Raw genomic sequence first — 23462 nt, forward strand, 5'->3', positions numbered from 1 at the left:
TAGATTTGCCAGCAGAGGCCAGAAAATTACTGCTCCGCCAAATGGCGCCAAAGTCATGTGCGACCCTTTAAAACATATCTCGAGTCCGAAAATACATGAATCTCTTTACCTTTTCCCAGATTGCATGCTGCAGCGATTGCCTTCAGCTCAGCCTCTGGAGTAGAGCCGCTGGAGGAGAGTGGTTCATGTATCATGCCTTACCATTGTAGACTGCTGCATACCCGGTGATGAACCATCCTTGATTGTTGTCCCGAACTCTGGAAGCATCTACAAAATACTCAGCAGAGGGGTTAGTGAGGGGTACATCAGTGATATCTAACAAGCTCTATGCGTCTGCATCCATCAATGCCTGAGAGTCATGTTCATGTGTCAATGTCACACTAAGCTTCCTCATCTGATAGTTTGAAAAACAGGGGCAGATTTTGACTCATCGTCCCTCCCTCTATCTCATTCTAATATTCTCCTCCCTTTTCTAAATACACTGGTAATAAGTTATCATGTAGCTGGATTTAGAACATTACAGCGTTTGATAATTATATGGGGGAAAATTAAACGGGGTGATTATAGGGATAATAAGACCTTCTCTCTGGAGCTCCCAGACGTTATCACGTATCATCACATTCTGGACAGCACTTATAGGGTGCTACTTTATACAGAGGGATGGACACCTGGTTTAAGTTTTACTGTCACTGGGGAATGGGTAGTTTTCCCAAATCAAGTTTGTAACGTGCCCACAGCTGGCTGGTTATGTTCTCGAATCAAGTATTTAGGGAATGGGGTTCAGAGCGTGTACTGTCCAGGGCTGTAGAAAGTGTCAGGGACAAGATACTACACTGGATGCCTTCGTATAAGGGGGCAGTCATCTTGGGGCCATTTGCAGGCTATGCAGGCTCCAATTTTCTGCAACTCTTCTGTCCCTAACAAATTCAAAGATACATCAGGGGAAACTAAAACCTGGGTCACAATTGAAATTGCAAATTCAGCCATCGGGGCTGAGACATTTGTAATTTAGTAGCTCGTCCCTCTACCCCTTCACAAGCTACATATTCGGGGGACAGTATACATTCTAATCTGTGTTTTTGCATTAATAATGTACTGGCTGCTCCAGTATCTATCATGAAAGTAACAGTCTGTCCCTCCCAGTGAAATATCTACCCCTCCCTCTTCCCTTTTTTGCTGCACAGGTTCTAATTAGTAATTAACTTTTTCTTTGACATGCTTTCTACTTCAGCACCCTGGGCTGTTTCATTCAGATCCACCCATTGCATATTGCGCCACTCCGGGCAATTAGTGCTTAGTGCGGTCAGGACTATAGATCTAAGGCTGTTAATGAAACACTGCAGCAATAATAAGGGGTCACTGTAAAATGACTGTGACTAGATATGTGGCCTGATATGCCTCCTCAACACCATGGAGACACATTCTAAATGTTAGGGGGGCCGGGAGCTGGGTAACGAGCGATGAGCTCACTAGGAGACCAGGGCCAATGTATTATGCTATTGGCTATACCTATGGTGGATCATGTACCAGCAAGTTATTCTCTATCCTAGGAGGTAGAAAGTGTACATGACTCGTGGTTCTCATGGGGGCAGAGGCACCTTGGGCATCCATGGACCTGGGGACCTACAGGACACAGCAATTAATCCCATGGGGATTCTGTACACAATATCTGCAATTCCTGCATAAGGCAGGGGTGTCACAAAAGATGCAAGTTTTACATCAAGTACAGAGACTACAGGGATCTCTGTGTTTTCATGTATTATAGATTACATACCCAGTTCTATGTCTATTTTCTCTGATTTATGTTCACTCATTGAGAGAGGCTTTGAATACTTCTAACCAAATCCTAGCCAGCTCAAGTCTGCTCCTATCTATCTTCCAGTAATCCTTCCCAATTGCAAATACACTTCTCTCATTCCTTCTTAGTCTTTTCACTATATCACATGCATGGACAAAGGTGGTACCTCCCAGATTGCTTACTTCCTTTCAGTTGCCAGTCCTCATGACTGCAACTTTAATTCCCGCAGTTAACCGAAGAACTGAATGGGCCCACAGAGTCTTAACCGTAGAAGACTCTACTCTTCTCCCAGCTTCCATTAGCTCGCAAGAGAAGGAATTCAACTCCCAGAACCAAAATGTTCTCGAAAAAGAAGAATTTTAGGAAATATCAACATCAGGTAACCAGCCCTATGTACCCATACAACTTTGATACCTACCAAACAAATAACAATCCAAAAACTATGCTACCAATAGTTATTGCAATTACTTCCACTAGTCAAAATAACATGTCATGGGAGAATAAGTTATTTTTACTATCTGTATAGCTGTTTTGGATCCCACTGGGGGCCCTGACTGCACACCGAACAAGTTGCCCATGGCTTCAACTTATTGTTCACACAGCTCACCTTTCTGGAAATGCCCGCTCAGTGTGCCTGGACCTTGTCTACAGGCCACACTCTAGCAAGTCATAATGAGCTGTCAAGGTGTAGCGGGAAGTCTCTCATAGCTCTCTCACCCATTAGACCTACAGGGTGTAATGGAAAGGCTCTGAGAGCTCTATCACTTGTTAGACCAGCTGACTGTAATAGGAAGTCCCAGATGTGATAGACCTCTCACCTACCAGACCAGCTCCATGGACAGTGGGAAGACTCACGTGGCTCTCTGACCCACTAAAAAAGAACTGCTGACTAAAGTAGGAAGGCCCAGGTGTGATAGTCCTCTGACCTACTAAACAAGCTGTGCAGTTGGGTACCCCCCTCTGCTGATCCTTAACCAGCTGTACAGCAACCACACAACACACAACTGGAAGCAGGTACAACACACACAGATGACCAAATAATCACTTTCAAATCTTCCTAAAATAGGCACAATAATTTATTTTCAGCATCCAACTTCAACTTACAATTTTACTTTCAACTTTTGTACAGTACTGTCTCTTTAAACACCCACACACTTCTCAGCACAGAAAAACTTGCACACAACTGCAGCTTCACTCCTGCACGCAGCACCAGCAGCCCCTCCTTCAGCATGGAGATAAGGATTTTTCTACAAAACCTTTGTCCACCTCCTCTGATTCAAACAGATTACAACTAGCACAAAAGAGGAGGGGTTACCTAGTTCAGAGCATAATGGCAGGTTTTAACTACTTCGAACAATGAGTTCCCTTCAACATCCTGCAGGGGGCACAGCTTGACAAAGAAATCTGTGTTACGTCACCCCTATCTAGCTACTGTTTCTCGGTCTAGATGTACTGGGTGACCAAGAACTTCAACTACTATGATCTTTCCTCTCTTAAGTTCACACAAAAAAAACAGAGCACAGGCAATGAGGACAACAATTCTGACTCATCAACACAGTTTTACAATACGTCAGTAACTCAACCCACACTCCAAAATCGCTGGTATAAAATCCTCCTGCTGTATTCGGGCTAAGGCTGCATTCAGTGCCTCTTTCAAGAGAGTGCCCTTATCAATTTACAGGGGACATTTAATACCCTCAGAGTACTACCTTACCATGAAGGATTCCTCTGTTATGAACAGTCACACTTCCCTGATCCTGTTAAGGACCAAATTTTCTTTTCACCACATGTGAAGGAACACATCTAGCGGGATCCCTTATCAATCAGAGACCATAGTCCCTTATTGGTCACTCAAAAATCATTCAGTCCCACATTCAAGGATCCTCATAGTTTACAATAATGTCACTCCAGACTTTACAATCAAATAGACAATGAGGACAACATATACCAATCCTCCGACTCCTGAAATATACAGGAAGAACTGCGAAGGCGCCTGGCCAGAATCGTTGGGCAAGGTTGGCTACTTGTCACTTCATTCAATGTTAATTCAAGCATCATTCAATCATCAGTTATTGTCAGTATTCCGGGTTTTCTAGGTAACCTTGTGAATGATTTTGCCCTTTGTTAAGATGGAGTTTTCTGTGTTTGTATGCCCTACTTCCTGTTCATTTGTTTAAAACCCGGCTCAGGTGCTGGCTTCCTTGCTGGAGTATTCTGCTTCGTTTCCCTTCAGTCCAGCTGCCTTGTCCTACTATTATCTCCCAGATCTCTTGTGTATTTACCAGTTTAATCTTCACGTGTTTCTCAGCAGCAGCAGCAGGGAGCTTCTACCCCTGGCTCTGGACATTCTCTGCATATGTAAGCTACACTCACTGTGTTATCATTAACCTGTTGACTTTGGAATTTAACCCTTGGCTCACTCCACCCGGTAAGAACTGTGTTTCTGAACTGTGTTGTTGTTTAACCCTTTGTTCACTCCCTCCGGTGAGGGCTGCTGGAACTATTTACTGGAATATTACTTAAATGTGAACTTGTTTCTGGACTTCCCTGAATCTACGCCTCATCTAGGATTAACTTGTGAACTTGTTCTTGGACTTCCCTGTGGCCACGTCACCAGTGTGTCAGACTTTCCTTTTGTTCACATTTATGTGAGGACTCCGTCGTAAGAACATTGCAGACTTTGCTATATAGGTTCCAAAGACTTAATATCGCTGGACTTATTTCATTGTATGTCACTATGGGTTATCTGTATATTGTTTTTGGGTGTTATTGCTGTTGCACAAATACATTATTTGCATTAAAGAAACCCGTCTCTGCTTGTTCATTGCCCCACGCTATCAGAATCCTCGAGTTCCTACAATAGTATTACAGTTATACAACTAAAGACACATTGAAACATATGACAGACCACAAAAATATACAAACAAAATTCAAATACCGGCAAAGGTTCAACAAAGATTGTCTTGTTTGGACCACCAATTACCCGTCTTGGAGCCCTCTAGGTAGGACTGAATTATTAGTAACACAATGGGTTACTCACCACGGCTCATTCAGTGATTCCAAGAGAGATCCTTGCTGTCGGGTCCAAAGGAGGTCCAGTTCTGACAATCTGGGTTTTCGGCACCATGAACTGATGTGGAAACCTGTGTGGAAAGGTTTTAGAAGAAACTCAAAAGTTTTCACACGTTTGCCAGTTTTGATCAAACCAGGGAGTTGATCGATGGGAGACAAGAGTACACGTCCAGTCTTCTCGGTGTACAAGGCTTGTCTGAATCTCAGATGCCCAGTCACATATCTTTATTACAAAAACAGAGGTATGAAAAGGGGAATGTATTTACAGGCTTTACATTACCTCATGCTGCAGATATTTTAATTGGGGAAAGAAAGCATTTTAATTGGAAATAACAAAATCGTAAATTATGGAAACATCTGCAAATGTCCTTGAACTAAAACAAGCTCTGTTCAATTAACTATACTTTAAAAAAACAGAGGAAAATGTAACCGAAACACAGCTCTACACCCTGTGTTATCGCTTTTATGAATAACACATAAATTATCAAATATATAGGTAGATTTAATTGTCTAAAATTTATAATCAAAGCAAAGTATAAATATTTAGCACAACAATTTGAATTGGCTTTATGTTCTGTCATCCGGTGGGGTTGAAAAGTCTGGGCCAATCCAGGCCTTGTTCATTTTGAGTGAGGGCCACATGATGACCTTATAACGACTTTGAGTGTGGGCCGCATAATGACCCTATAAAGATTTTGAGGGAGGGCGGCCTGTTGATATGGAGATGGAGGACAAGAAAAAGAAGAAATCATGAACAGTATACCCTTTTTTGAGTGGGAAGGGGTGCGTGGGAATTCACCAGAAAAAAAAGGAACATTTGAATTGGCTTTATGTCCCGCAGCTGTAATCCAGTTGGGTTAAGAAGTCTGGGCCAATCCAGGCCTTGTTCATTTTGATAAGAGTTAGCCTGTCAGCATTTTTAGTTGACAGGCAGATGCGCCTAACAGTTATTATGCCCCCGGCGGCATTAAAAACTCGCTATGACAAAATTCTAGCGTAAGGGCAAACCATCACCTCCAAGGTGTAGAGGGAGAGTTCATGCCACGAGTCCAGCTTGGTTACCCAATAGTTGTACAGCACAGAGGAATCACAGAGGATGTCGGTACGATCGGCTAGGTACTCCTTCATCATCTTCCAAAACCTTTCCCTCCTTGTCAGACTACCCCGCGCATAAGGGCTTGGGCGATGGGAGGGTCTAATGAAACTATCCCAGATCTTTGATAGTGTTTTCCTGCCTTTATTGGACCTGGTGTATGTGACTAGCCCCCTGGGCCGTGGGGTACCCAGAACCGGGCCTTCTGGTGTACGGTGCTGATGGGGGTAGTAGTGGCAACCCGGTCCCGTGGCTCAGGGCGATCAGACCAATGTTGTGGCAGTCTATTTATAGATTTGTGAATGTCCGACTACGCCACCCGTGGATTGCGGTCAGAGATAACCACCGCTGCGAGGCAGACCGCTGAGGCTGGTATTGGTGTGCAGCACAGGGGTAGGATAACTCCCCACGGGAAGAGTGTAGCCTCAGGGCAGTGTAAGTGGATACTGGGGGTGATGGTGCAGGCGCAGCAGAAATCACACAGAGTCCAATGATGCAGTCCAGGGTCTTTTACTCACAGTTGTTATACAAGTCACTTCTGTCAGCAAGGACTGCCCGAGCCGTGCTGCGTCCACCAGGTGAGGAGCTCGGTCAACCCTCAGGCAATTCAGGAGTATGGCACAGGACCCCCTTCTGTCCTTTCTCTGGCCTCTCGTGCCCCACCAGTGTCCTGACTTCTGTCCGGCTACCGCGGACCGTGTCGGGTAAGCGTTGGCCTTCACTTCCCGCTATCCTATATGGTGCCTTCCTAGCAGGTTTAGCGGGGGGTCGCACCAATAAATGGTCACAACCTCCGGTTCTTGGCTGAGGGTAGATTCGCCTCCACCAACTTAGGGATCCGGTACCTTTCCACAGCCTGACCCTTCCACCCGATATAATGGGGTATGCAACGGTTGCTGTCCGTTCTGCACTCTTAGGGTCCCTTCCGCCTTCTTGTTTCTGGAGCCCTTCCACTCCTCTGTCTCTTCTCCTGCCTTCCTTCTCCTTCTTCTCTTCTCCTCTCTGGCCCTGGCCTTCTCTCTAGGCCTGCCTCGTGGAGCTGAGCTCAGGCTGAGCCGCGGCTCCCTGTCAGCTCTGACTGAACTGCTACTCTGCTCTGCTCTGACTTAAGATGGCTCCCACCTTTTTTCTGCTTCTCTGTGTCTGAGCTCAGGTGACCTGCACCCAATGAGCTCCTTCCTATGCTCCAGAAACCGCCCCCTTTCTGCTCCTACACCACTGGGTTCTCTTCCCCCCCTCCCCACTCCAGCCAGGGACATGGTCAGTTGTGCCCGCAGCTGGGAGCACCGTCGAGCTGTCCTCCGGAAATGGGGTGAGTGTGTGTGTGTGCATGCAGCTAACTGAGCCCTGGTCCACACTCCATCCTTACCTGGGAGTGGAATATCACACCTCTGGTTGAGGTGCAATACCCCTGTAGCAACCGAGCCCTCGGGGCGCTACATATGTCTCCCTCGTCTCTCCTCCTTGGTTGCCCAAGGATCTATGAACTCTGAGGCCAGCGGTGTCAGATGGGAAATTTTTACCAATTGTTCGACTAGGGCCTTCTGGTATTGCACTACACTGTGTTCCAAATTATTATGCTAATAATATTTTCTCAGATTTTCCCAAATTACCTATATGAATTGCAGTCATTGTAATTTTCCAGTCAAATAACTATTAGTACAATTGAATGTTTTTTGCACAAACTGCCTATGATAACAGTATATTTTTAAAAAAATAAAACACTCAAACTGCACTCAAAATGCATGTTCCAAATTATTATGCACAGCAGAGTTTTCAACCTTTTCATTTTAATAAAGAACAAAAAAATGGTCATTTTTGAAATTATAAGCATTAGCAGGTTATTACAAACTGAAATCAAACAGTTTTCAACTCAAAACTTTATTCTAGGTGATGTTACATTTGCACATAGAACCCCTTGTTCGAAAGGAGCTTCTGAACTCTCTCGTCCATTGAATTTGTCAGGTTTTGGATGGTTTCTGCTTCAATTGTTTTGCATGAGGACAGAATACCCTCCCAGAGCTGTTGCTTAGATGTGAACTGCCTCCCGCCATCATAGACACTCCTTTTGATGATGCTCCAGAGGTTCTCAATGGGGTTGAGGTCAGGGGAGCATGGGGGTCACACCATAAGTTTGTCCCCTTTTATGCCCATATCAGCCAGAGATGCAGATGTGTTATGTGCAGCATGAGACGGTGCATTATCATGCATGAAAACGATCTTGCTGTGGAATACACTGTTCTTCTTCTTGAACCATGGCAGGAAGTGCTGTTTGAGAAACTCAACATACATTATGGAGTTCATCTTTACCCCTTCAGGGATCCTAAAGGGGCCGACAATCTCTCTCCCCATGATTCCAGCCCAAAACATTACTCCACCTCCTCCTTGTTGGCACCGTAGCCGTGTTTGCGTGGGGTGTCCATCAACCAGCCATCCTCCACTCCATCCATCTGGACCATCGAGCGTTGCACGGCACTCATCGGTGAACAAAACAGTTTTGAAGTCAGTCTTCATGTATTGTTTGGCCCACTGGAGCCATTTCTCCTTGTGTGCAGTGGATAGAGGAGGTCAACAGGATGGCTTACGCACAGCTGCAAACCTCTGAAGGACCCTGCATCTTGTTCGGGGGACGTTGGAGGCACCAGCAGCTTCAAAAACTTGTCTGATGCTATGACAAGGCTTTTTTGCTGCTGCTCTTTTAACCTGATGTAATTGCCTGTAGGAAAGAGTCCTCAATTTTCCCTTATCAGCACGCACACGTGTGTACTGTGAATCAGCTACATACTTCTTGATTGTGCGATGATCACGATGAAGTGTCTTGGCAATGTTGATTGTAGTCATGCCTTGACCTAAACACTCCACAATTTGTTGCTTCTCAGCAACCGACACATCCTTTTTCTTTCCCATTTTGGCAGAAAATGTAGGCTGCTTAATAATGTGGGACAGCCTTCTTAAGTAGTCTTGCCTTTCATTGGACACACCTGCCAAACTATCTAGCACAGGTGTCTGCAATTGCTTACAGTGATATAAATAGCCCTGACACACATCACCATCAATGAGTTTAACTGACAAACAAAAAAATTCTTACCTTATCACTCCTAAACACTTTTTGCATAATAATTTGGAACACAGTGTATTTTACTAGCCCTCTCCGCTGCAGGTATGAGAGATGGAAATTTCTCCTTGTAGTGTGAGTCGAGAAAAGTGAACAACCAGTAATCAATGTTGGCTAAAATGCGTATAATGCGAGGGACATGGGAAAGACAACGGGAAATAAAGTCAGGCATGTGTGCCAGACTCCCAACAGTAAAGATGTGCCTGTCTCCACCAGGATGACAATTCTCCAACTCCACCTCTTCCTCCTTCCTCCTCCTCTTCAGTCCATCAACGCTGAACAGATGAAGCTGGACAAGGTAGCTCTTGTTCATCCTCCTCAGCCTCATCCTCCAAATTATTACCTAATCCACTCTGAGAAGATGAGATGAGGCTGCGTAGTATCACCGTGTGAAGTTTCTTCCTCTATCTCCTCCTAGTCCACATGCAAAGCTTCTACTTTAATTGTGAGCATCGAGTGTTTCAGTAGACACAGGAGCGGGATGGTTATGCTGATTATGGCGTCATCACCGCTCACCATCTTGGTTGATTCCTCAAAGTTTTCTTGAATCTCAGAGATGTCAGACATCCATGGCTGACTGGAATACCGACGATCATGTTGTAGCTGGTATTCAACTGCTGCCCTCTGCTGCTCACAAAGCCTTGCCAATATATGGAATGTGGAGTTCCAGCGCGTGGTCATATCGCACACTAGTCGGTGAGCTGGCATTTGCATTCGCTGCTGCAGCACTGCCAGATCGGCTGCAGCTGTAGCTAACATGTGGAAATGGGCACACATACAGCGTACCTTCACAACTAGCTCAAGCTAATCTGGGTAGGTTTTCAGAAACCACAGAACCACTAAGTTGTGCATATAGACCAGGCATGGTATGTGTGTGAGCATGCCAAGCTTCAGAGCCGCCACCAGGTTACAGCAATTATCACACACAATGCCTGGTTGTAGGTTCAGTAAGAGCCACAGATCTGTTTGGTCTGTTATACCTTTCAACAACTCTGTTTGTCACCTAAACAAATTAGTTTTAGCAAAGCCTGTTTCCGCTTCACCGAGGCAGTGCTGCAGTGCTTCCAAATTTCAACTGATATGGATGAGAATTCGCAGATGGAGGATCAAGATGAGGAGGGGGTGCAGGAACTGGTGTAAGAGGTGGAAGAAACCCTGATGGAACTAGGGACCGCAATCCTCAGCATCGGTAGCACGTATTCCATCCCTGGGTCTGACCCAGTCTCGGCCTACACTAGGTTCACCCAGTGTGCCGTCAGGGAAATGGCTACAAGCACTTGTCTACGTGTCGGTCGTTAAATTGACCTTGCCAGTAACTGCATTCGTCAAAGTGATGTTATAGTGCTTGCGAATGTGCAATAACAGGTGCAGGGCAGGAAGCATCTGCGCCTGAATCATGGACAGGGGATTGGCAAGCACATAGCACAGGGGAAGAAGCAGTGTTGTCACCCGCAGACACTTATTGTGGACCCAGGCGTTCTGCCCACCTAGTCGGGTGCTTTGATGACATGTGCCTGAGCATGCTGGTGGTGGTCAGGCTGACAGTGGTCATATTTTGGTACGGCACAGATTGCAAATGACCATTTGCTTATCGTCCGCACCATGGCCGGCGTCAGCACCCAGCGTACCCGGGCAAGTGCCGGGGCCCTGGACCATTCTGGGGGCCCACTCTTGTTATCGGGGCCCGGGCCGCTTACCCGGCATCTGTGCAGGGCCGCCGGTGCTGTTCAAGCCCTGCTCTGCTACATGCAGCAGCAGCAGTGTGCGGTCAGTGTGCTGCCGCTCCACCAATCAGGCCCGGTGCTGTCACTTTCCAAACATGGCCGTGCGCTGTGCGCAATGCGGCTGTGTCTGGTAGTAATGACACGCAGGTGCGACACGGCGCCTTTAATTGTGCTTGTGTGTCGCACCTGCCGCGTCATTACTACCAGACACAGCCGCACAGCGCACAGCGCGCGGCCCTGTCTGGAAAGTGACAGCACTGGGCCTGATTGGTGGAGCAGCAACACACTGACCGCACACTGCTGCTGCTGCTGCATGTAGCAGAGCAGGGCTTGAACAGCACCGGCGGCCCTGCACAGATGCCGGGGAAGCGGCCTGGGCCCTGACGGCGAGTGGGCCCCCCTGATGGTCCAGAGCCATGTACCACGCCTGAGGCCCTGCACTGCCACATGACTATGGAGCTGGACGGGACACAGGCCATGGGGCTGGTGAACGAGCTTCCCCAATCCCCATATAAAAAATATTTCTTATGTGTGTGTGCATGTATGATGTGAATGTCTGTGTATGTCAGTGTGTATGACTGTGTATATATATTTATGTCTGTTTTATATGTGTTTTTAAGAATGTGTTCAAATATGTATGTGTATGTATCTGTGCGTGTCTGTGTATTGTGTGTGTATATCTGTGTACCATGTTCATGTGTGTATGCATGCCTGCGTACCGTGTGCATGCGCATGTCTGTGCACTGTGTGCGCGTGTCTGCGTATTGTGTGCGTGTCTGCGTATTGTGTGTGTGTTCCTGTCTGCGTATTGTGTGTGTGTGCGTGTCTGCGTATTGTGTGCGTGTCTGCGTATTGTGTGTGTGTACGTGTCTGCGTATTATGTGTGTGTGTGTGCGTACTGTGTGTGTGTGCGTGTCTGCATATTTGTGTGTGCGTGTCTGCGTATTGTGTGTGTGCGTGCGTACTGTGTGTGTGTGTGTGCGCGTGCGTGCATGTCTGCGTACTGTGTGTGTGTGCGTGCATGTCTGCGTACTGTGTGTGTGCGTGCATGTTTGCATATGTGAAGGATGAGGGGACAGGCTGGGCCCTGTGTTGTATACCTACATTTCTCTGCCGTATCTGTGCATCATGAATCGTAGTATGTGCTAAAGGGGCCCACTGAGACTTTCGCCCGGGGCCCACAAAAACCTGGAGCCGGCCCTGGTCCGCACTTTGTTTAACCCCTTAATAACCACCAATACGTCTTTTCACTGATCTGAGATATAAGAAAAAAGCATCCCCAGACAGGTGAAAATGCAGAAGCTGTCAGCTGGACACAATAGCTGACAACTTCCTGCATCAGCCACACCATTGTTGGCACCGGCCATGGAAGTTTAACCCTTTAGATGCTGCTGTCAATAGTAACTACAGCATCCAAATGGTTAACAGAGTGTGGAGACTCCCTCTTTAACCCCATTGGCACATTGAGATTATAATTGTGTGGTCCTAATGTTTGCCATGGCAATTCACGGACAAATAATGGCCTTAGAGTCTGCCAGCTATAGTGTTTCTGCTCAGAAGTTAGTAACTGTTATACTGCTCAGACATTAGCAACATTTAGGTGGTAAAAATAATTTTTTTCATTCCTGTCATGTCACATTGCATTAATTCCTGAAATGCACCTGAAGGGTTAATAAACTACCTTACAGCAATTTTGAATATGTTGACTGATGCTGTTTTTAAAATGATATCACTTTTGGGGTTTTTCCAATATATAGGAAACTCAAGGTCACTTCAAAACTGAATAGGTCCCTAAAAAAATAAACTTCCTTGAAAAAATGAAAAATTGCTGCTACATTTTTAACCACTTTGTGCCAGAGCCTGTTTTTGCCTTTCTGACCAGGCCAATTTTTTCAATTCTGACCACTGTCACTTTATGAAGCAATTACTCTGGAACGCTTCAACCGATTCCCCTGATTCTGAGATTGTTTTTTTGTGACATATTGTACTTCATGATAGTAAAATTTCTTTGATATCGTTTATTTGTGAAAAAATCGGAAATTTGGCAAAAATTTAGAAAATTTTGCAATTTTCAAACTTTGAATTTTCATGTCCTTAAATCAGAGAGATATGTCACACAAAATAGTTAATAAATAAGATTTCCCACATGTCTACTTTACATCAGCACAATTTTGGAACCAACATTTTTTTTTGTTAGGAAGCTATAAGGGTTAAAATTGACCAGCGATTTCTCATTTTTCCAACAAAATTTACAAAAACATTTTTTTAAGGACCACATCTTATTTGAAGTGACTTTGAGGGGCCTTTATGACAGAAAATACCCAAAAGTGACACCATTCTAAAAACTGCACCCCTCAAGGTGCTCAAAACCACATTCAAGAAGTTTATTAACCCTTCAGGTGTTTCACGGGAATTTTTGGAATGTGGAAGAAAACAATGAACATTTAACTTTTTTTCACAAAATTGTTACTTTAGACCCAATTTTTTTATTTTCACAAGGGTAACAGGAAAAAATGGACTACACAATTTGTAGTGCAATTTCTCATGAGTGCGCTGATACCCCATATGTGAGGGAAAACCACTGTTTGGGCGCACTGCAGGGTTCGGAAGGGAAGGAGCGCCATTAGACTTTTTGAAAGTAAAATTTGTTTGAATAATTAGCGGACGCCATGTTGCGTTTGGAGAGTTCCTGATGTGCCTAAACAGTGGAAACCGCCCACAAGTGACACCATTTTGGAAACTAAACCCCTTAGGGAACTTATCTAGATGTGTGGTGAGCACCTTGAACCCCACGGTGCGTCACAGAAGTTTATAATATTGAGCTGTAAAAATAAAATTTTCACATTTTTCCCACAAAAACGTTTTTCATCCCTTAATTTTGCATTAACATAAGGGTAATAGGATAAATTGCACCATGAAATTTGCTGTGCAATTTCTCCTGAGTATGACGATACCCCATATGTGGGGGAAAACCACTATTTGGGTACACTGCAGGGTTCGGAAGGGAAGGAGCGCCATTTGACTTTTTGAATGTAAAATTTGTTTGAATAATTAGCGGACGCCATGTTGCATTTGGGGAGCCCCTAATGTGCCTAAACAGTGGAAACCCCCCACAAGTGACACCATTTTGGAAACTAGACCCTTTATCTAGATGTGTGGTGAGCACCTTGCACCCCCAGGTGCTTCACAGAAGTTTATAATATTGAGCCGTAAAAATAACATTTTCACATTTTTCCCACAAAAAATATTTTTCATCCTCTAATTTTGCATTATCATAAGGATAACAAGAGAAATTGCACCATGAAATTTGTTGTGAGTAGTTGTTTCTCCTGAGTATGCCGATACCCCATATGTGGGGGAAAAACACTGCTTTGGTGTACGACAGGGTTCGGAAGAGAAAGGAGCACTATGTTGGCTGGGATAGGTTGCAGACACCATGTCACATTTGAAGAGTCGCTGACATGCCAAAACAGCAGAAACCCCCACAAGTGACCCCATTTTGTAAGCTACACCTCTCAAGGAATTTATCTAGGGAAGTAGTGAGTATTTTTTAATTTTTAAATTTATACCATTGGGCAGTGAAGAAAACATAATTATATTTTTACCACGAAAAAATGTTTTACCCTCAGATTTTACATTTTCACACAGGGCAATGGGTAAAAATGGTGCCGAAATGTGTCACACAATTTCTTCTAAAAGTGGCAATACCCCATATGTGGCTGTATCGTACCACTTAGCCATACGGCGAGATCTGGGAGGGACGGAGCGCTATTTGACAATTGGAGAACAAATTATTGTAGAATAGGCATTTGGATTTGGAGCACAAAATTTTCTGAATTTCTTTTTGGGGGCAAGGGCCATTTCGCTTTTCCAGAGCCTTTTTGCTACCAGTAACTTGGAAGTCCCTTATATTTTTAACAGATGACGGACCTGAGTGGGGACTATCTTTTTTTGAGGACTGAGTTGAAGCTTTTATTGGGAACATTTTACATAACATTTATCCGGCGCTCTAGGTTGAGCACTTACATCGGGGTTTCCATCTAAATTTCCAAGTGATGTAATTCAGATGAAACCCCTGTGGGATCCATTCACTATAATGAGGCAGCAGATTTACTCTGGACTCCGTCGGGCCTCTGTTTAGCGGTGTCCTTTTTTTCAGAAGTGCACAAAACTGTGGCCAACCGCACTTTTATGCACGCCTAAAAAAACTGACACCGTGGGATCACAGGCCAGACAGCATCCACAGTGGCCTATATCTGCCTCATTACAGGGAATCTTCCATCATGGGTTCCGTCTGAATCACGTATTTCAGAGATTTACATGGAAACTCTGGTGTAAGTGCTCAGCGCAGAGCGCAGGATAAATGTGAGCAGAGCCTTACTGCGATCTTTGGGAGACATAATAAACAAATCAGTAGCAGGTGAAGAATTGGTTTTATTTATTTTTTACGCCGTTCCTCGTGCGGTATAAGTGATGAGATTACTTTATTCTTCGGGTCGGTGCAATTACAGAGATACCAGATTTATATCGGGTTTTTATGACTGACAGCTGTCACACACTAAAAGACGCTTTTTTTGCAAAATCTAGTTTTTGCATCGCCATATTTTGAGAGCTATAATTTTTCCATATTTCGGCCGACAGAGTCATGTTAGGGCTTGTTGTTTGCGGGACGAGTTGACATTTTTATTGGTACCATTTTTGGGTATGTGACATTTTTTGATCGCTTTCTATTCCATTTTTTGGGAGGTAAAATAAACAAAAACCAACAATTCAGGAATTGTTTTTTGAGTTTTTTTTTTATGCTGTTCTGCATGTGGTAAAAGTGATAAGGCAGCATTATTCTTCGGGTCAGTACGTTTACAGCGATACTACACTTACTGTATATTTTTTTTATGTTTTGGTGCTTTTACACAATAAAACAATAAACATCCAATCAGGTCCCGATGATGTCCCCTGTCAGAGCTGTCGCTCTGCACCGCACCCGCAGCGCTTGCAGGACCCTGGGGGTCCCGAGGGCTGCGGGACCACCGACCGTTCATAAACGTTGGCGCTGCACAGAGCCCAGGTAGCGCCGACGTTTATGTACAGTGGGCGGTCGGGAAGCGGTTAAACCTTTAAAATGCTAACAAAGTAAAAGAACATTTTACAAATAGTGCGGATGTAAATCAGACATAAAGGAAATGTTGTGTACAGTTCTTAATGTTTTTGTGTGGTATAACTACAGTATCTGGATTAAAGGGATAATCATTCAAAATTTGAAAATTGGATACTTTTTGAAATTTCTGTCAAATGTCAGATTTTTTTATAAATAAACACAAAACACATTGACCTAAATTTACCACTAACATAAAGTACAATGTGTCATGAAAAAAGCAATCTCAAAATCACTGGGGTATGTTGAAGCATTCCAGAGTTATTACCACATAAAGTGGCACTGGTCAGATTTCAAAAATTTGGCCTAGTCAGTAAGGGGTTAAAAAAGCGCTAGACTGGGGAACACTTAACCCTTGGCCTGGGAATTTGACAAGTGTAGATGCTCTGGGGAACAGTTGCCCACCTTCTCCCTCTGGCCACCACACTGCCTTTTCCTTCCTGTTGCGGTGCTATGGATCCCTCCCCCTCTGGGATGCGACCCTCGCTCTGCATAGCACCTTCTCAGGTTGGGTCAGTGCCTTCATCGTCCACCACCTCGTCTTACACTTCCACACTCTGGTCCTCCTGACTTGGAAACTTAACAATATCACTTGTTGGCAACTGTGTCTCATCATCATCTACCTCTTGATAAACTAATTTTTGTTCCCCATCGTCGTCTTCTGCTCACCATGGGTGCTCAAATATTTTGGCATCACTACAAATGAGCTCCTCATGTCCCTCTTCAAATTTGCAGGATGAGATGCCAGAATTAATAAATGGAATTGTAAAGAGCTCCTCAGAGTGTCTGAGTGTGGGATCACTTGTCTCCTTGAAGTCGCCATGGTGGGAGGAAGGAGGATCGGGGTGAGGATTATGTGGTCCAGACTCTTGGCTAGACTGGACAGTGTGGAAGACAGGGTGGTGCTGGGAAACATTCTGGAAGCATTATCTGTTATCCAACCGACCACCTGTTCACACTGTTCTGGCTTCAAGAGTGGTGTCCCGCGGCCACCTGCAAAGTGGGACAGGAAGCTAGGTCTCGTGGATGAGCATGTTTGTTGTGCTCCCGCAGCAGACACAGTTTCACTAGACCCACGGCCTTGGCCTCTGCGTGCACCATCAGCAGCATGTCCACTTCCCCGTTCCTTATCGCACAACTTGCGCATTTTAAATTAAGTATATATGCCTGCAAACTTTACAGTATTAATAGGGAAAAAAAAATTTGCACTGACAAGGTCTGTTGTTTTAATGGTGCAGCTATAGAGGTGGTATACTAGTACTGCAATAGTAATATTAAACCCTGCATAGATGCAGTGTCAGACTGAAGAACATAGGGCCCACCAGAGGATTTGATTCTGAGGTCCCACCTTTCTCCCCCACTCAAGAGCCCCATAGCAGCTGCAAGGTTTGTACTATGAACTCTCCTAAAGGAGAAGCCAGGACCCACCGGAGGATTCTCCGGTTCTCTGGTGAGCCAGTCCAACCCTGCATAGATGCCTCTAATCCTGAACTTTCCCTTTATTGAATGCAAGTAACAGCAGTATTACAATAGAAAGGAATATCGTATTTTTCAGATTATAAGACAAACTTTTTTCCCCAAAATATAGGGATACATCTTATAACCCGAATGTATATTACAAGGGGGGTTGGAGTCGGTGGAGCAGGGTCATAAGAGGCATCGTCGCTGCTGCAGGAAGCCTTTGTGGGGGAGTGGGGCGATGCTGCAGGCCCTGGGCTGGGAGGAGGGGGTGTCCCGGCGCTGCAAGGCTGCCGGCTCTGGGCTTCAAGAAAATGTTGGTGGTGAGGCAGGAGCGGAATCCCCATTTACATTAATTTCCCGGTGGTGAGCTTCAGGAAAATGGCTGCCGGAGGAGGCGCATGTGCAGATTTAGATCTCAGCTTAATGACGAGCCAAGATCTAAATCTGCACAAATATTTTATACCCTAAAATTTTCCCCAGCGATGATATTTCCTAACTAGAACTAGACAGATAGATAGCCCTGACTGGGGGCTACGCTGTGATAATGCTATAATGGGTATATATAAAGCTGACATCTGAATGAAGCCTCACATGTGAATTTGCAGTGAGCAGATTTGCAGTTGATTTTTGAAAATGTGGCACATATTTTTGCCACTTGTGAAACTAGCTGTAATCTGCCTGAAAGTTGACAGAACTAAGGATAAATTGTTTATTGAAATGCAAAAAGATTAGCTGATGTCTCTTTTCTTTCAATATTTGATTATTTGATCAAATTCACTTTAATTCGCTACTTCTCTTTATATGGTTGGCTTCACTTCTAACTTTATTTCTGCGTACATACCAGGAGGGGGAGGGATTTTCTGTAGCTCTTCTCTTTTCTTTTTTTTTTTTTCACTAAACCAGAAGTGGAAAAGTGAAGTTCCCGTCTGTTCCAAACAGCATTTCCAAACATCAGAAAATCATCTTGCAGCCGCACAGAACAGCTCTCTTCTCTATTTGCAATTGTAAGTACTTTCACTCATTGCTCATAATGAAATGTCTGGTGCATACATATATATATATAATATATATATATATATATATATATATATATATATATATATATATATATATATATATACACATTCCTGATATAATAGACACAATATGGTGAATTTCACTAACAAGTTGTAGCTTGTGGATAGAAGCAGGAAAGTTTTTCCCTACAACCTTTGTAGACTTACAGTACATGGCCGCCTCAATATGTTACTTATAGTAGACACAAACAGTAGTAACTTCATTCATCTCTGCTTGGCCAGTCATTGCAATGTGTATAAAACTACCTCGAGAACTTACTGATGAGCACTGCATTCCTTTCCAGTTGTTATTCTCATACCGTTTCATGACTTTATAACCAGTTATACCGTTGTGTGAAATTTCTGTAGTTTTAATTTTTTTTAGCTCAGTAAATAAAAGGGTTATCTAGGGTTTAAAAACTGTACTAAAATCAGAGAGTATGCTAAAATAAAGCAGTAACTTTTACTCACCTGGTAAATCCTCTAAGAGCTCCAGTGAATTCCAGATGGCTACAGTGAGCTGACCACGGATACATGAGCACTGTAGCAATATCGGCTTCAGTCGTGCCATACATGCAGGTATCGCTACAGTGATTCACTGCAGCGGGTATGTGCGTATGGTCAGAACATCATCACTGCAGGACAATTAAAGACAGTAGGGAACCACGTCAATGATGGCGATGGTGCAGAGAAGGAAATTTAGCAGGTGACTATAAGTAGGGTCTGTTTGTTTTTTTTTACTGATTTTAGTATAGTCCCTACCTTGATTACATTTTTAATATAGACAAAGCCCTAAATTCTGCCCTGTTTTTGTACAACCTTCTAAAACCTGTATTACTGTTTTAGAATATAGATACATAAACATCTAACATCCAGAGAGTGGACGATAATTATTTTGCTTTATTCTAGATTTATTAGGCTATGTGCCCACGATGCAGAAATGAAGCAGAAAATTTCTGCAGCATTTCTGCATCTCCCTGGCAGAAAAAAACGCATGCAGATTGTGCATGCGTTTTTCCTGCAGAATACATGCGGATCCACATGCGGGTTCACATGCGTTTCCGCATGCAGATTGACAAGCACTTTCCAGGCGATAGCATCACTTGGAAAGTGCTTGACAACTAGGTCACACTGTATAAATCCATGCAAACAGCATGGATTTATACAGTGTGAACCGTAAAAATTAAAACAAATAAAGCTATACTCACCCCCGAGGCCCCGGCGTGGCTGCAGCGCTGCTTCCTGGCTGGTTCCCGGCTGCCGGCATATCGCGAGACAGAGCGGTGAAGGGCCTGCGGTCACATGACTGTGACGTCACCGCAGGTCCTTCAGCGCTGCTGGCATTCAGAGAGAAGACGCCGGACAGGTGAGTATAAACTTTATTTGTTATTTTATTCTTTTTTTACAGGTACAATGGTACCCAGGTCTGGATGAGAGTCTCCTCTCCTCCAGAACTGGGTACCATCCGCACATAGAGACGCATAGAAGCCGCTTGTACAAATGTACAGTCGCGGTTTCTATGCGTCTCAATGCAAGTCAATGGCGGGAGTTCCGCTGCGCTTCCGCAAAATTAAATGACATGCTGCGGATTTTTGTACGTAGCATAAACGCTGCGGAAAAATCCGCAGCATGTGCATAGAACATGCGGAATCCCCTTGGGGACCATGGGGTGCGGATTACCTAGCGTTTTACAAGCGTTTCCGCTGCGGAAATTCCGCAGCATAAACGCTTGAAAAACGCTACGTGTGCACACAGCCTTAAAGGGAATCTGTCAGTAGGATCAACCCTCCTAAGCCGTCTATATGTGCATGAGTGTCATAGGAAGCTGAATAAAATGATACCTTGATATTTGTGATCCAATATCTTATTCCCAAGAAATTCATGTTTTTCTTAATATGTAAATGAACTGTTGAGAAGTATGGGCCGTACATTGACCTCACTGAAAATCTGCCTCCAGGTCTTATTTTAAATGAAAGAGGGGGATACCAGTGTGAGACATGTAGAGCAGAAGAGCAGACTATCAGTTATTACAGGTCTCGCACTGGTAACAACTCCTTTCATTTAAAATAAGCTCTGAAGTCAGATTCTCAGGGTGAACTCGGTCCATTCCATTTACATATTAAGAAAATTTTTGATTACTCTGGAATAAAACATTGAATCACGTATACAGTGGGGAAAAAAGTATTTAGTCAGCCACCAATTGTGCAAGGTCTCTCACTTAAAAAGATGAGAGAGGCCTGTAATTGACATCATAGGTAGCCCTCAACTATGCGAGACAAAATGAGAAAACAAATCCTGAAAATCACATTGTCTGATTTGGAAAGAAATATTTTTCACATTTTAGCGAAAAATAAGAAGTATTTGGTCACCTACAAACAAGCAAGATTTCTGGCTCTCACAGACCTGTAACTTCTCCTTTAAGAGGCTCTTCTGTCCTCCACTCATTACCTGTAGTACTCGCACCTGTTTGAACTTGTTATCATTATAAAAGACACCTGTCCGCAACCTCAAACAGTCACACTCCAAACTCCACTATGGTGAAGACCAAAGAGCTGTCAAAGGACACCAGAAACAAAACTGTAGCCCTGCACCAGGCTGGGAAAACTGAATCTGCAATAGGCAAGCAGCTTGGTGTGAAGAAATCTACTGTGGGAGCAATAATTAGAAAATGGAAGACATCCAAGACCACTGATAATCTCCCTCGATCTAGGGCTCCACACAAGATCTCACCCCGTGGGGTCAAAATGATCTCAAGAACGGTGAGCAAAAATCCCAGAACTACACAGGGGGACCTAGTGAATGACCTGCAGAGAGCTGGGACCAACGTTACACAGGCTACCAATACCATCAGTAACACACTCCGCCGCCAGGGACTCAGATCCTGCAGTGCCAGACGTGTCCCCCTGCTTAAGTCATTACATGTCCGGGCCAGTCTGAAGTTTGCTACAGAGCATTTGGATGATCCAGAAGAGTATTGGGAGAATGTCATATGGTCAGGTGAAACCAAAGTAGAACTGTTTGGTGGAAACACAACTCGTCGTGTTTGGAGGAGAAAGAATGCTGAGTTGCATCAAAAGAACACCATACCTACTGTGAAGCATGGGGGTGGCAACATCATGCTTTGGAGCTGTTTCTCTGCCAAGGGACCAGGATGACTGATCCGTGTACATGAAAGAATGAATGGGGTCATGTATCCTGAAATTTTGAGTGCAAACCTCCTTCCATCAGCAAGGGCATTGAAGATGAAACGTGGCTTGGTCTTACAGCATGACAATGATCCCAAGCACACCACCAGGGCAAGGAAGGAGTGGCTTCGTAAGAAGCATTTCAAGGTCCTGGAGTGGCCTAGCCAGTCTCCAGATCTAAACCCTATAGAAAACCTTTGGAGGGAGTTGAAAGTCTGTGTTTCCCAGCGACAGCGCCAAAACATCACTGCTCTAGAGGAGATCTGCATGGAGGAATGGGCCAACATACCAGCAACAGTGTGTGCCAACCTTGTAAAGATTTACAGAAAACATTTGACCTCTATCATTGCCAGCAAAGGATATATAACAAAGTATTGAGATGAACTTTTGTAATTGACCAAATACTTATTTTACACCAAAATTTGAAAAATATTTCCTTCCAAATCAGACAATGTGATTTTCAGGATTTGTTTTCTCATTTTGTCTCTCATTGTTGAGGTCTACCTATGATGTCAATTACAGGCCTCTCTCATCTTTTTAAGTGGGAAAACTTGCACAATTGGTGGCTGACTAGTGATGAGCGAGCATACTCGCAAGTACTCGGTACTCGCCCGAGCATCTCAGTACTCGAGATGCTCGGAGCTCGCCGAGTACTTGTGAGATGCTCGGGCGGATGCTAGGGTCCCCTCCCTGCATGTTTGGCGCTCTTTAGAGCGCCAATCAACATGCAGGGATTGCCTGACACTCACTGTAATGCCGCAGCCATGTTGGTTGTGGCATTACAGTGATTGGCTGGCAGCAAAGCGTCATCAGGGCTATATCAGACCTGGCACCGCTGTGCTCGTCAGTCTACTCCGCAATCAGGCAGTGTAGGGAGATGTGCTGATGAGCTAGGGAGAGATTTGGTTGTGTATTAGGTAGTGTAGGGAGAAAACAAGTACATTACACATATCCATCTCAACAAACAGTCCTTCTGAGGACTAATCGATCTGCAGAGATATCAGGCAGGCAGTGTATATAGGCAGGCAGGCAGTGTATATAGCAGACTGCAGTGCATAAAGCACAAGAGGCTCCATTTCAGTTCTGCCTTCTGCTGCTGTTAGATATTTCTAGACAAAGGTCCAGGTCTCAGGGGCCAGGAATAATTTTTTTGGGATCTTAATCCTCATTATTTGATTAAAAGGCAATCCAGAGAACACCGTTTTTAGGCGCCATTTGCTTGTTGGCACTGCAGAATACAGCCAGGTCCTTTCCGTATTACAGCGCTAAAAATCCAGCTATTTAAAACTGTGGTTTGTCCCTCACACGGATCACATATAATTGCGCTGAAAATACTGCCATTTTTGGCCTCCATTCAAATTTTTTTTCTGTGTGTCAGCAAAGTTTTTGACAACGGTTTGCTGTTCAAAATAGTTACCTACAGGCCAGGTATTTAAAAGTGTGGGTTCTCCGTCACACGGATCACATATAATTGCGTTGAAAATACTGCCATTTTTGGCCTCCATTCAAATTTTTTTTCAGTGTGTCAGCAAAGTTTTTGGCACCAGTTTGCTGTTCAAAATAGTTAAATACATGCCAGATATTTAAAACTGTGGTTTGTCCGTCACACGGATCACATATACGTTTTCTGAAAATTCTGCCATTTCTGGCCTCCATTCTAATTTTTTTTCAGTGTGTCAGCAAAGTTTTTGGCACCGGTTTGCTGTTCAAAACAGTTACCTACAGGCCAGGTATTTAAAACTGTGGTTTGTCAGTCACACGGATCACATATACGTTTTCTGAAAATTCTGCCATTTCTGGCCTCCAT

General features: G+C 44.2%; 1 protein-coding gene across 2 annotated transcripts in view; it reads left to right on the forward strand.

Annotated features, from left to right (window-relative positions):
* Positions 1-18305: 18305 nt before the first annotated feature.
* LOC141165894 (solute carrier family 46 member 2-like) overlaps positions 18306-23462 on the forward strand; it is a 61419-nt gene continuing 56262 nt past the window's right edge. For both annotated transcript variants that reach the window (XR_012251219.1, XM_073651936.1), the window contains exon 1: positions 18306-18419. The gene's annotated coding sequence lies outside the window, so the exon portion shown is untranslated. The remainder of the gene's footprint in view (positions 18420-23462) is intronic.

The sequence above is a fragment of the Phyllobates terribilis genome, unplaced genomic scaffold, assembly GCF_046119375.1.
Source record: "Phyllobates terribilis strain yellow unplaced genomic scaffold, ASM4611937v1 Scaffold_1__5_contigs__length_1240528914, whole genome shotgun sequence".
NCBI lineage: Eukaryota > Metazoa > Chordata > Amphibia > Anura > Dendrobatidae > Phyllobates > Phyllobates terribilis.